This window comes from Euleptes europaea, chromosome 3 (genome assembly GCF_029931775.1).
Source record: "Euleptes europaea isolate rEulEur1 chromosome 3, rEulEur1.hap1, whole genome shotgun sequence".
NCBI classification, from domain to species: domain Eukaryota; kingdom Metazoa; phylum Chordata; class Lepidosauria; order Squamata; family Sphaerodactylidae; genus Euleptes; species Euleptes europaea.
The window spans coordinates 70,558,536-70,570,042 of NC_079314.1; the positions used below are offsets into that span (position 1 = coordinate 70,558,536).

An 11,507-nucleotide genomic window follows, 5' to 3' on the forward strand; every position below is an offset into this window, starting at 1 on the left:
TGAGCAGGGAGTTATATTCCTTCTGTTCTTAGGGAGGGCTAGTTGGGATGGAAAGTTTCCAGAAGAACACTGTCATAACCAGACAGGTTTTGCAATTAACAAAAGGAATGTAGTGATGAGTACTGAAGGATTTTTCCTGTTCTTTCTGTGAATGCATTCACCGTGGGTGGCTTAAATTAACAAGGGGGCTCGGGTGGGGCTGGGAAGCTATCAAGTGTCCTTGCTACCAGTATATCACAGCCTAGAGTTAACAGCATTATACTCCTGCTTTGTATACTGTAGCTCTCAAACAATTACCCCTGAAATGAAAGGGCCCTGTTTTCAATCAAAGTGTATTTAAAGCTCGGTCATAAGCCAAACACTGGGAAAGATGCCTTTACACCTTGTGCACACAGTCTGTTTTTAGATTCCTCTCCTACACCATTGCCTGGCCTTCTCCATTTGCTATTGTTTTTTGTGTGAAGACCTTTGCAAGTTAATGCTCATATCATGAAATCTTTTTGAAGACTGCATGAGATGCAGTGCCTAGTTCACAACAACACTGCAGGTCAATCTTGATCATTTCCCCATCTCATTACTGAATATGGTGCATTGCATTCTGCAGGACAGACCAGGCAGGTAAATAGAAGGGCTAGAGAAGGTAAATAGAGGCTAGCTGTGGGTAGCCATGTATATCAATTACCACTGAAAGCCCTTCCCAGAATGTTTTTTTTAAAGTGTGTAGGTAAGTGGCTGAATGTTGGAATGTCAGATAAAAGCTTGAGATCATGATGTGAAGTTCCCAAAGTCTCCATGGCTCCAGCTTGGCTGCTACCGTATTACAGAGATGTGCTTAGCTACTCTCTGTCTGCTCTTCAAAATGCAATCCGGGAAACAGATTGTCAGTCCTGAGCAGGATATGCCCTTTGTGTATCTGCATGTGTGCTACTGACTGGCTTAGGGAGAGGCTCATCATTTGTTACCTGAGCCTGCCTACTGCATTCTAGCCAAACCATCTCTCCCGGGTTGGAAATGGATGCCACTTGCACTCAAACATCTTGCAGGTTATTAGGTCCACCTTTAATTTTCAATATGCAAGTCAGTTATTGCCTCACTTTAAATTTGCTGAATGGTTCAAGCAAGCTGCCTGAAGGATTTCAGAAGGAACTCTTCAATATTAAGATTCTTATTCTTGTGTAGAAATATGTATTCACCATTTCTCCCGCCAGGAGGATTAAGGCTGTATTTCTATCCATACTTCCTAGGTAGTAAGTAGCATTAAATTCAGGGCTTTGTATGTCTTTATAAATACTTTGTAACTGCTTTAAATTCTGAGAAACTGGTTGTCCAAGAACTCTTTCGCACATAGGGTTGTCAGCCTCCAGGTACTAGCTGGATATCTCCTGCTATTACAACTGATCTCCAGCCGATAGAGATGGCAACCCTATCCACACAGTAGAAGTGGCTATAGCAGACGAATGCACCTTGGAAAGAGTGGGAAAGTCTCTTAATTCTACTACTACTCTGTAGTATTTTTGGTTGAAGCACAGACACACAAGCAAGGAGCCTGGAAGGACTTGCAAAAGGCATCTCACTTTCCCCTCCCTTGCTATTTCTTCTTTCCTTTTTCATGGCAGCCCACATGCTCTCATTTTTCCCTGCTTCCTTCTCTCCTTCCCACCCTCCCACCAACCTACCTTTTATATGCCACCCATCTTCAGCTATATTTATTATTTATTTACTACATTAATACCCCTCCTTTCTCCACAGTGTGGACCCAAAGCAGCATACACCTTCCCTTCCATTTTATCTTCACAGCTGTAGTATCGTGAACACAGGACACATCAGCTTTGCTTAACTTAAGAAGAGTTTTATTTAAGTTCTTTGGGGCTGTCTCACTTTCTACTCGGCCTTCTCTCAGTCGGCCTCTCCATTAGCTGCCTCAGCCATCATCTAACTTCAGGAGCCCTGCAGGGCCAAAACTGACAAACATGCAAATCAGAACTCACCCCCTAGAGGTTTCTTGTATACATTACAACATTCTCCCTCCATTAAGTTGTAACTAAACCCCCCAAATCAGAATATAATAACAATAATAGTAATGGGAAAAACATGAAGAACTTTATACAACATAATCTTTCAAATGAGTTGGTGTAAATCTCTGTCGTGTAGAACGACGTAGTGGCAACTCCACAGGTGGTGGTGTTTTCAGTATGTCTGTAATAGTGGGAGGCACAGGATGATCAGAGTCCCCCTCATTGTGAACAACAGGAGACACTGTTTCTTCCAACTTCTCACTGTTAGTGACCTTGCTCCCAGGTGGATGTATAATTGGTCTGTTTAAGTCTGCAAGAGAACCCAGACAGTTAGGGCCGATGGCTTGCTCCTGGGATGCGATGCTAGGTGCTGTTGGAGACAAGACAACATGCCTTCTCATGTCTCCGTACAATCCTTCCATCTTGTAAGGTGACAGAATAAGACACAGGGCCTGTAACAGTTCTCACAGTAGCAGGTATCCACAAAGGACCTGAGCCAAAGTTTTTAACATAGACTGTATCTCCAAGCATAAAAAAACATTGTTTCGCTTGTCTGTCATGTTGCTGTTTCTGTTGCTGTTGTTTATGATGCATACGTCCTGTCAGGCATGGGTGTAACAAATCAAACCTGGACCTCAATTTCCTGCCATTAGCATTTCAGCTGGAGATAAACCTGTGGTAGAATGTGGCGAAATTCTATAATTGAACAAATACCGTGCAAGCTTTATGTTTAGACTGTCACCTTTTATTTGTGAAATGCCTTCTTTAAAAGACTGCACTGCACGTTCTGCTAGGCCATTTGATGCTGGATGGTATGGGGCAGAGGTAACATGCTGAATGCCATTCTGTTCCATAAACTGTTTGAACTGTTGACTAGTAAAGGAACTTCCATTATCTGTCACAAGCATTTCCGGTAGCCCATGCATACTGAAACACATTCTTAACTTTTCAGTAGTAGCTTCACTAGTTGCTGTAGACATAGGAAAAATCTCCACCCATTTCAAATGTTCATCTACCAATACTAGAAACATCTTACCCAGAAAAGGACCTGCATAGTCTACATGTAATCGCCTCCAAGGTTGATCTGGCCACTCCCAAGGGTGGAGGGGAGCCACAGCAGGCATTTTACAGCTTTCCTGGCAAACATCACATGCCTGTACCCTGTGCTCAATTTCATAGTCCATTCCTGGCCACCACAAGTAGCTTCTAGCCAAGCCTTTCATCTTAGTGATTCCAGGGTGGGCCTGGTGTAGGTCTTGTAATATGGTCTCACGTCCTTGTTTTGGAATCACCACACGGGCACCCCACAATACACATCCATCATAGACACTCAGTTCCCATCGACGCTACAAGTTCTTTGTCCTTCAAAAACTGTGGCCATCCCCTTAATATAAATTCTCTGACTTTGGCCAATACGGGATCTGTATCAGTCCATTACTTTATTTGCCTGGCTGTCACTGGCGGAGTGGCAAGGCAGTCCATTAGTAAGACACAATCGTCATCATGTACTGTTGTAGGCACTTCAGGTAATGGTAGGCGGCTCAAGGCATTTGCATTGCCCAGTTCTTTTCCAGCTCTATATACAATATTATACTCATAGGCTTGCAAGGTGACCGCCCATCTCTAGATCCTAGGTGAAGCCATCTGTGGTACTGCTTTCATTTCATTAAATAATGAAATCAGAGGTTTGTGGTCTGTGCAAATTGTAAAATTCCTCCTTCAGTCTGTGTAAAACTTCAGCCAAATTTAGTAAATGTTCATGCGTTGTGGTTCCAGTGACTAATATGTCATCCAAGTAAACAACTACGTGAGGGATCCCTTGAAGTAATCCTTCCATAGTCCTCTGGAAGATAGCTGGGGCTGATGAGACCCCAAAAGGTAGGTGATGATACCTGAACAGACCTTTGTGTGTGTTTATGGTAACATAGTCCTTTGAGTCTTCATCCAGCACAAGTTGTTGGTAGGCATGACTCATGTCTAATTTTGTAAACAGCCGACCTCCTGCTAATATAGCAAAAAGATCTTCTATTTTAGGGATAGGGTATTGTTCCAGTAGTGCTACCCTGTTAACAGTCAATTTGTAATCTCCACATATGCGCATAGAACCATCCGGTTTTAATACAGGCACAATTGGTGCTGCCCATTCTGAAAACTTGACTGGTTCAATAATACCCGCTTTTAATAATCTTGCCAATTCCATTTCAACTTTTTGTCTCATTGCAAAAGGAACAGATCTGGGCTTAAAGTAACGAGGTGTACTGTTCGGTTTAACATATATTTTTGCCACTACCCTTCATAGCACCCAACTCTTCCTTGAAAACTTCCTGGTGCATAGATAATATATCTTCCAAAGAAAATCTTTCCTCCTGGTTGAAAACCTGACACTGTTGTTCAAAATTTAAACCCAGATCAGCTAACCAGTCCCTGCCCAGTAAGTTGGGACCACTCCCTGCAACCACTACCTGTGGTAACAGTTTTACTTTATCTTTGTAGGATACAGTTACCAAAGCTTCATCTAGTAGCTTAAGTGTTTCTCCTGTATATGTTCTTAATTGAATGGTACTAGGCTGCAACAAAGATGCCCTCCCATCCTGCCCTAAAGCCTCAAATGAAGCTTGACTCACAAGAGTTATACTGCAACCTGTGTCTAATTCAAAGGACACCTTCTTGTTGTTTACATCCAATGTAATGCGAATAGGATCCACCTTGGAAAGTTTTGTTCCAGTCAGACTGTAAATTGTATATACCACCTCCTCATCTACACTTACAGGACTTTCCTCTTCCATTGCATACATCCTAAGAGTTGTGGATTGACGGTCCATGTTATTTTGCTTGGCAGCACTCTGTGCCTTATTCTTACAGACTCTTCTAATATGGCCAATCAGACCACAGTTGAAACATTTTTCATTTTTAAATCTACAGGTTGAGGAGGAATGGAATCCAGCACAATGGTAACAGTTCTCCCTAAGTTTGTTTTCCCTTCTGTATTCTTTGACAACTTTGAGTACGTGTCCAGGTGTCCCCTGCATGAGATCCTGCTTCCCCTGTTGTAGGGTTGGTGCCTGCAAATTCTTAGTTGCTGATTCCATAGCCAGGGCCAACGTTAGTGCAGAATCAAAGGTTAAGGAAGATTCAGACAGTAGTCGCCTCTGTATTTTTGCATCATTTATTCCACATACTAACCGATCCCTTAACATCTGTGTCAGAGTGGTACCATAATTGCAGTTCTGAGAAAGCTTCCTCAGTTCAGCTATGAACTCCCCTATAGACTCCCCAGACTTTCTGGATCATTAATTAAATTTAAAACGCTTCACTGTCTCACTGGGAGTGGGGTTAAAGTGGTTCTGCAACAGATTCATTAATTCTCCAAATGTTTTATCACTGGGTTTTTCAGGAAGTAAGAGATTTCTCATTAAACTATAAGTGGAAGGTCCCACACTGCTGAGCAAAATTGCTCTCTTCTTTCCCTCATCTGTGACATCATTTGCAGTGGAAAACTGTGAGAATTTCAGAGTATTCCTCCCAAGTTTGTTGCTGCTGATCAAATTGTGATACAGTCCCCAGGGTGGTGGCCATTTTCTCTCAGCTTCAGGAATACTCACGAAGGAAAAGCAGCTGCTTCTTTGCCAAAATGCCTTCAGTTTATCCTTGTCGCCAAATGTAGTATTGTGAACACAGGACACATCAGCTTTGCTTAACTTAAGAAGAGTTTTATTTAAGTTCTTTGGGGCTGTCTCACTTTCTACTCGGCCTTCTCTCAGTCGGCCTCTCCATTAGCTGCCTCAGCCATCATCTAACTTCAGGAGCCCTGCAGGGCCAAAACTGACAAACATGCAAATCAGAACTCACTCCTAGAGGTTTCTTGTATACATTACAACAACAGCAACCCTGTGAGGTAAGTTAGGTTGAGAGTGTGTGACTGGCCCAGGGTCACCCAGTAAGCTTCAGTTGCAGAGAGGGGATTCGAATCTGGGTATCTCAGATTCTTGCCTGAAACACTAACCCGGGGTCCCCAGCATGGTTCCCGACACCTTTCTTGGTATCCACCAAGTTTTAAAACATGGGGGGGACAAAGGGGGGGGGGGCTCTTGCCCAGCAGGGCTTCTGGTTGGATACTGGAGAACTGATTGTCTGGGCAGATTAAAATAATGTTTCAGTAGCAGCTGTCACCACAGTGTTAGTTTTATTCCCTCTCACTCCCCTTTTCCAATGTATTTATTAAATTACCCCTCTTTCCCCCTACATGTGGGCTTCAGCTATTTTGTGATTGTGCCGATTACCATGTGTCAGGATTCTAAGGGTGTCCACAGACTCAGAAAGGTTGGGGACCACTGCTCTAGCCACTACACAACGCTGGCTTTCATGTGGTGGCTGCTGTTGAATGGTAGTGAGCAGCTGGGTCTGGATAAGTCATGGAACTGGTGTAGTATCAAGTCACCCAGTGGTTGCTGGTATGTCTGGCCCCAGTGGCGGACTGGGTCTAAAAATATTGGTTGCCAGGAGACAAAGGTCATTTATGCATAGTTGATTTAACCTCCTTTATTCCCTGTTTCAGCCAGGATCAATTTTTTTCTGTATGCATGTTACCTCATTCCTTGTCGGCTCAACCCTGTTTCAATGCAAAATGAGCCCGGCTTTCCCCGTTCCTCTTCTGGCCCGAATTAAACCATTCATCCCGGCTCATTCCAGAATCACTGAGCGAGAGTACAACTTTCTCAGGTTGAGCTTCGCCCCACCCTTTTCCAAACCCCTCTTCAAGGCAGCATACAGATAGCCAAACAGGGGACGCACAGAAGATTGGCTTCTCTCACAGCCAATCACGAAGCAGTGTAAAGAGGCAGGGATTCAAGTGCTTCCTGCTACCTCGGAATTCTTTCTGAGCAAAATAAAAGCTTTTTTTAAAAGGAGGCTTGGATTTCTCCCCCTCCCTTCTTTCAGATTGCTCCGTTTTTTGTTTTTTGTTCTTAGAATGCTTTTTTATGTGGCAGTTGGGTTTGGAGGGAAGGAAATCTTCTGTACTAGCCGGGCAGGCAGGCGAGACTGCAGCACGGTGCAGAGAGACCTGAGGAAGGGTGTGACAGGACGCTGAGGGGGAGAGACTGAAGCTGCTGCTGCTTCTGCAGCCGGCTGTCTGCACTGGGTGAGAGAGAGAGCAGGGAAAGCAAAGGTCAAGTCCAGTCCAGAAGTCAAGCTGGGGAAGTATTTGTTAGGAGTTAGGCAATAGCTTCGTTGAGTGGCAGTCCGTGGTCAAGGTCATTGGCAAGGCAGTCCGTAGTTCCAAATCCAGGCCAAAGTTACAAGCAGGCAAGGCAATCCGAGAGTGGAGCGTCTGATACCGGAAGTCAGTAAGTTGCTTCCACAACAGCGTTATCTCCGTCTGCTCCTTAAATCAGGCTGGTTCTCAGAACGAGGCAGGCCTGGCAATTAATCACTCTCCTCCTCGTCAGCAGCTGTTAAATCGCGCCTCGCTTAAAGATGTGCTGATTTACGCCTTTCACTCATTAGCTGCCTCATCTTTCTCCGTCTTTGTTCTCCCGGAGAGCATTGCTCTGTTTGCTGGCCTCCCGAGGGGCCCTGCAGCCCTTCTGTCTGCTTTGTTGTTTCCATCGGCACTCTCCCATCATCTGATGTTTCAGGAGGTTCTGCCACTGCAGTCTCTGGAGGGGCTGCTACTCGTTCCGGTTCTTCCTCAGATGAGCCAGAATCTTGGGCCACGACATCTTCTCTCACAAGGTAAGCCAATTATAGAGCTGCATTTAAAGGGGTGGGACTTGATTTGAACTTGGGAGACTGCTTTTCTGTATTCATGCCTCCATTAGCACACAGTTTTATCCATGATCATTCCAGCCAATGCATACAGTTTTCCCTAACCCAGGTTACATTGATCCTGGCTGAAACGGGGAATAAAGGAGATTAAAGTGACCATGCATAAATGACCAAAGGGAGCCCACCCACAACTACAAGGCTATAGTTTAATTTTTATTAATTTTTATTTTTAACAAATTGTCTAATGTTTAAGGGGGCCCACTTCATCAGGGGCCCACAGGGCCCACTTGCCATTGGGCAAGCTAACACAATGGCCAGTCCACCACTGTCTGGCACCAATGACTCCTTCCTCAAAGGCCAAAAAAAGTGGATAGAGACCTGCCCCTCCCCCTGTCTTCACTGACAGAAAAGTCTTGATCCTTCTATCATTTCACTTAAATTAATCGAATTGTAAAATTGTTTCTAAAGCTGAGTTAGGTGTTGATATTAACACAGTTTCCCAGTCAGTTTCTGTGTTTCCCACATGCAGATTGTAAGAGCCCAGCAGACAGGTGTGAACCTGTGTCAACGGTCAGAATAGAAAAAAATGCTACTTGCACAAAGATTAAAGGGTTGATGTGGTGAAGAACAAAATGTAGTGCTGCAATTGTGTGGCTTGACTGGGTTTGTAGGAGAGATATGAAAAAGTACCTTTAATTGGATTGGAAAGTAGACAGGAAACTAGTAAAAACTAGCAAAGAGCTTTAAAAAGGGCAGTATGAGGTTGGAATGACAACTGGTTTAAACAACTTCGGTGCAGAGTTCTGCGTTATGGAAATCTTAGTTTCTCTGGAAATTTGACAAAACTAATGTCAGGCACCATTGCTGAACTGGAGTCTTAACAGGGGGGAAAAGGCTGTTGAGACCCTTCAAAAACCTTTTTACAATAACTATTAGAAAGCAATGACTCCAAATCCAAACCAACATGACAAGCCAAAATGGCTGCAAGGTGAACTTTAATTGAAGCATTGGATAAACCATCCTGTTTTAAAATTAACAAATACGCAAACAAGTGCATTAACTGACAACGTTAAGGTTGTTTTGATCTGCCTTTATCGAGAATCAATGCCATTTGGTGTTATAAGATTTCCTTGTTGCATGGTTGTGAGATGCCAACAATAGTTTGGCTACCTCATCTGACCAATTTATCTCATGTTGATTAACCAGGCAGTCAGATGTAATGACTGAACATTGTGGTGGTAAACCTGATCCACCCGATAGAAGGTCTGCCCGATAGGGGAGGCAAATATGTTTCTCTCTCGCCAAATTCCATAGGGTTGGGAACCAAGCTCTTTTTGGCCAGAACAGGGCAACGAGAATCGCTCATGCCCTGTCTTCCCTGATTTTGCTGATTGCCCAACAGTGGAATTGGGGGGAAAGCATAAGCCAGAAAGCCCCTCCAGGTAAACTGAAAAGTGTTTCCTATGGAATATGCATCCCAGGCAACCCTGGAGCAGAATGTGAGGCATCTTGCATTGAGACTTGAAGCAAACAGATCTATGCTGGGGCTGCATCTGTTGACAACATGAATAATGAGAGTGATGCTCCCAATAAGATCACCCATGGCTTCCCCATAGGAACAGGGTTGGTGATGGACCTGCGACTCCGTGTTCGATGCCAGTAAAGGAATCTCTACCACATTGTCTTCAGATGAGGAGAAATAAATGTTGCCCAAAGATGGAGATGGGATTCTAAGTTTCCTTCTGTGTACAGACAACTCCATCCGACCTCCTTGAGATCTCCTCAGCACCGACTCCAACCAAGATTCTCGACGTCAAGGCAATGGATGCCCCTTCGACAAGATGGAATGACGTTGAGGTGAACACGAATGATGGACACCCTTCCTCCGCAACGGAGACTGACATTGGGGTGATAGTGATGGCCAATGTCAAGATACCAAAGGCAGGGTATGAAAAGTCCCTACCCCTCTCAGAAGCAGGTGAGTATCTGCCCAATTGACACTGTGAGGTGTGGATGTCTCCCCCTTCGGTTCTGAGTGCCTCCAGTGCTGCCGGACCAGGCTTGTCTGCCAAGGCCTCCTTTGGCCCTGACAAGTGCTTGGCCTTCTTCTTGGCCTTCTTACCAACTGGTTCTGAGGCAGCCCTCTTCGAGGGTTGTGCCTTATCCTGACCCTGTTTTGACACCTGTGGTGGCACCGAAGCAGCCGTTGATGACCAGGCTACCTCAGGTCTTTCCTCTGCCCTGTCAGTAGCTTTCAGGGCCCATTCCCAAAGTGACACCTTGAGCCTAGAAGCTCTTTCCTGGCAAGCTTTTGGAATGAACAGGCTGCAAGCCTGACAAGTTGAGGGGACATGATGGCCCTCACCCAAACACAGAAGGCAATCCTCATGTTCATCATTTTGGGCCATTTTCATCCCACACTGAACACATTTTTTAAACAGCACCATGAAGTCAAAGCTCCTCAATCCATCCAACAACGAAGATGAGTAAAAAAGTCCAAATCCAAAAGAACTCTTCACTGAGGAGAAAAACTTTTAAAGCTCCATCCGACCTCCTTGAGATCTCCTCAGCACCGACTCCAACCAAGATTCTCGACGTCAAGGCAATGGATACCCCTTCGACAAGATGGAATGACGTTGAGGTGAACACGAACGATAGACACCCTTACTCCGCAACGGAGACTGACTTTGGGGTGATAGTGATGGCCAATGTCAAGACACCAAAGGCAGGGTATGAAAAGTCCCTACCCCTCTCAGAAGCAGGTGAGTATCTGCCCAATTGACACTGTGAGGTGTGGATGCCTCCCCCTTCGGTTCTGAGTGCTGCCTTGTAAAAAAAGTCCAAATCCAAAAGAACTCCACTGAGGAGAAAAACTTGCAAAGCTCACTAACACGTCCTCTCACCACGGTGGCAGAAAGAGAAACGAGGGAATGTCGCTTCCCCCGCCCCTCCATCACGTGCCCTTTGGGCAGGAAGAGACGTTGGCACCAGGTGGCATGAGGCAGAGGGGAGGGGGAAAGCGAGACTTAGATACAGACCGTGGCTGGTCTGCATAAGCCTAGTTCCCATGTGGGACTGCACAGAAGCCATGATGATGAACAGGCACACAGGAAGCCAAATAAAAATTGCAAAAGGAGAAAATATGGGCAAATTCACTTTATGTGCACATTTCATATTGATCACAGCATCCAGACTACAAAATTATACTTATTTCTCCTTTCTGGCACAGCACAACAGTGCTGAGCCTCACCTCCTCGAATAAGGGTCACTTTCTAACCATAAGACTGGAGCCCACACAAGAGAGTAAGCAAGTGCTTTCCTCTTCAGCTAAAGGCTAAGTTTAAAATTGGTGCCAAGACAAACAAACAGTACACAACAGGGTGCAGTGCTGGAATACCCACAGAATGAACAGAAAAAAACAAATCAAAAACTCAAAATCCAAACTTTTCTGCCATAATCTCATGAAAAAGATGAAGGAAGCCAAATGCCTGAAGGGGGTTACAGAGAGGGAGAGAAAACATCCCACAACACAACAAGTGTGTCACTGGAGATTGTAATCTTTTAACTGCTGGAAGTGAGAGAAACTGAAGGAAGTGACCAGCCCACCAAGAACATCCTCTGAGAGCTAGAATCAGTTTAATTTCTCTCTCAGCTTCTGGTGGGAGTGTGAGAAGCAGACAGAACTAGAAAACAAACATGACATCAAGACAACTGGACTTCCTTCAT

The 11,507-nt window shown here is 44.7% G+C and overlaps 1 pseudogene; it reads right to left on the reverse strand.

The window, feature by feature from the left end:
- Positions 1 to 2,378: 2,378 nt before the first annotated feature.
- Positions 2,379 to 5,212, reverse strand: LOC130474804 (uncharacterized protein K02A2.6-like; annotated as a pseudogene).
- Positions 5,213 to 11,507: the final 6,295 nt, after the last annotated feature.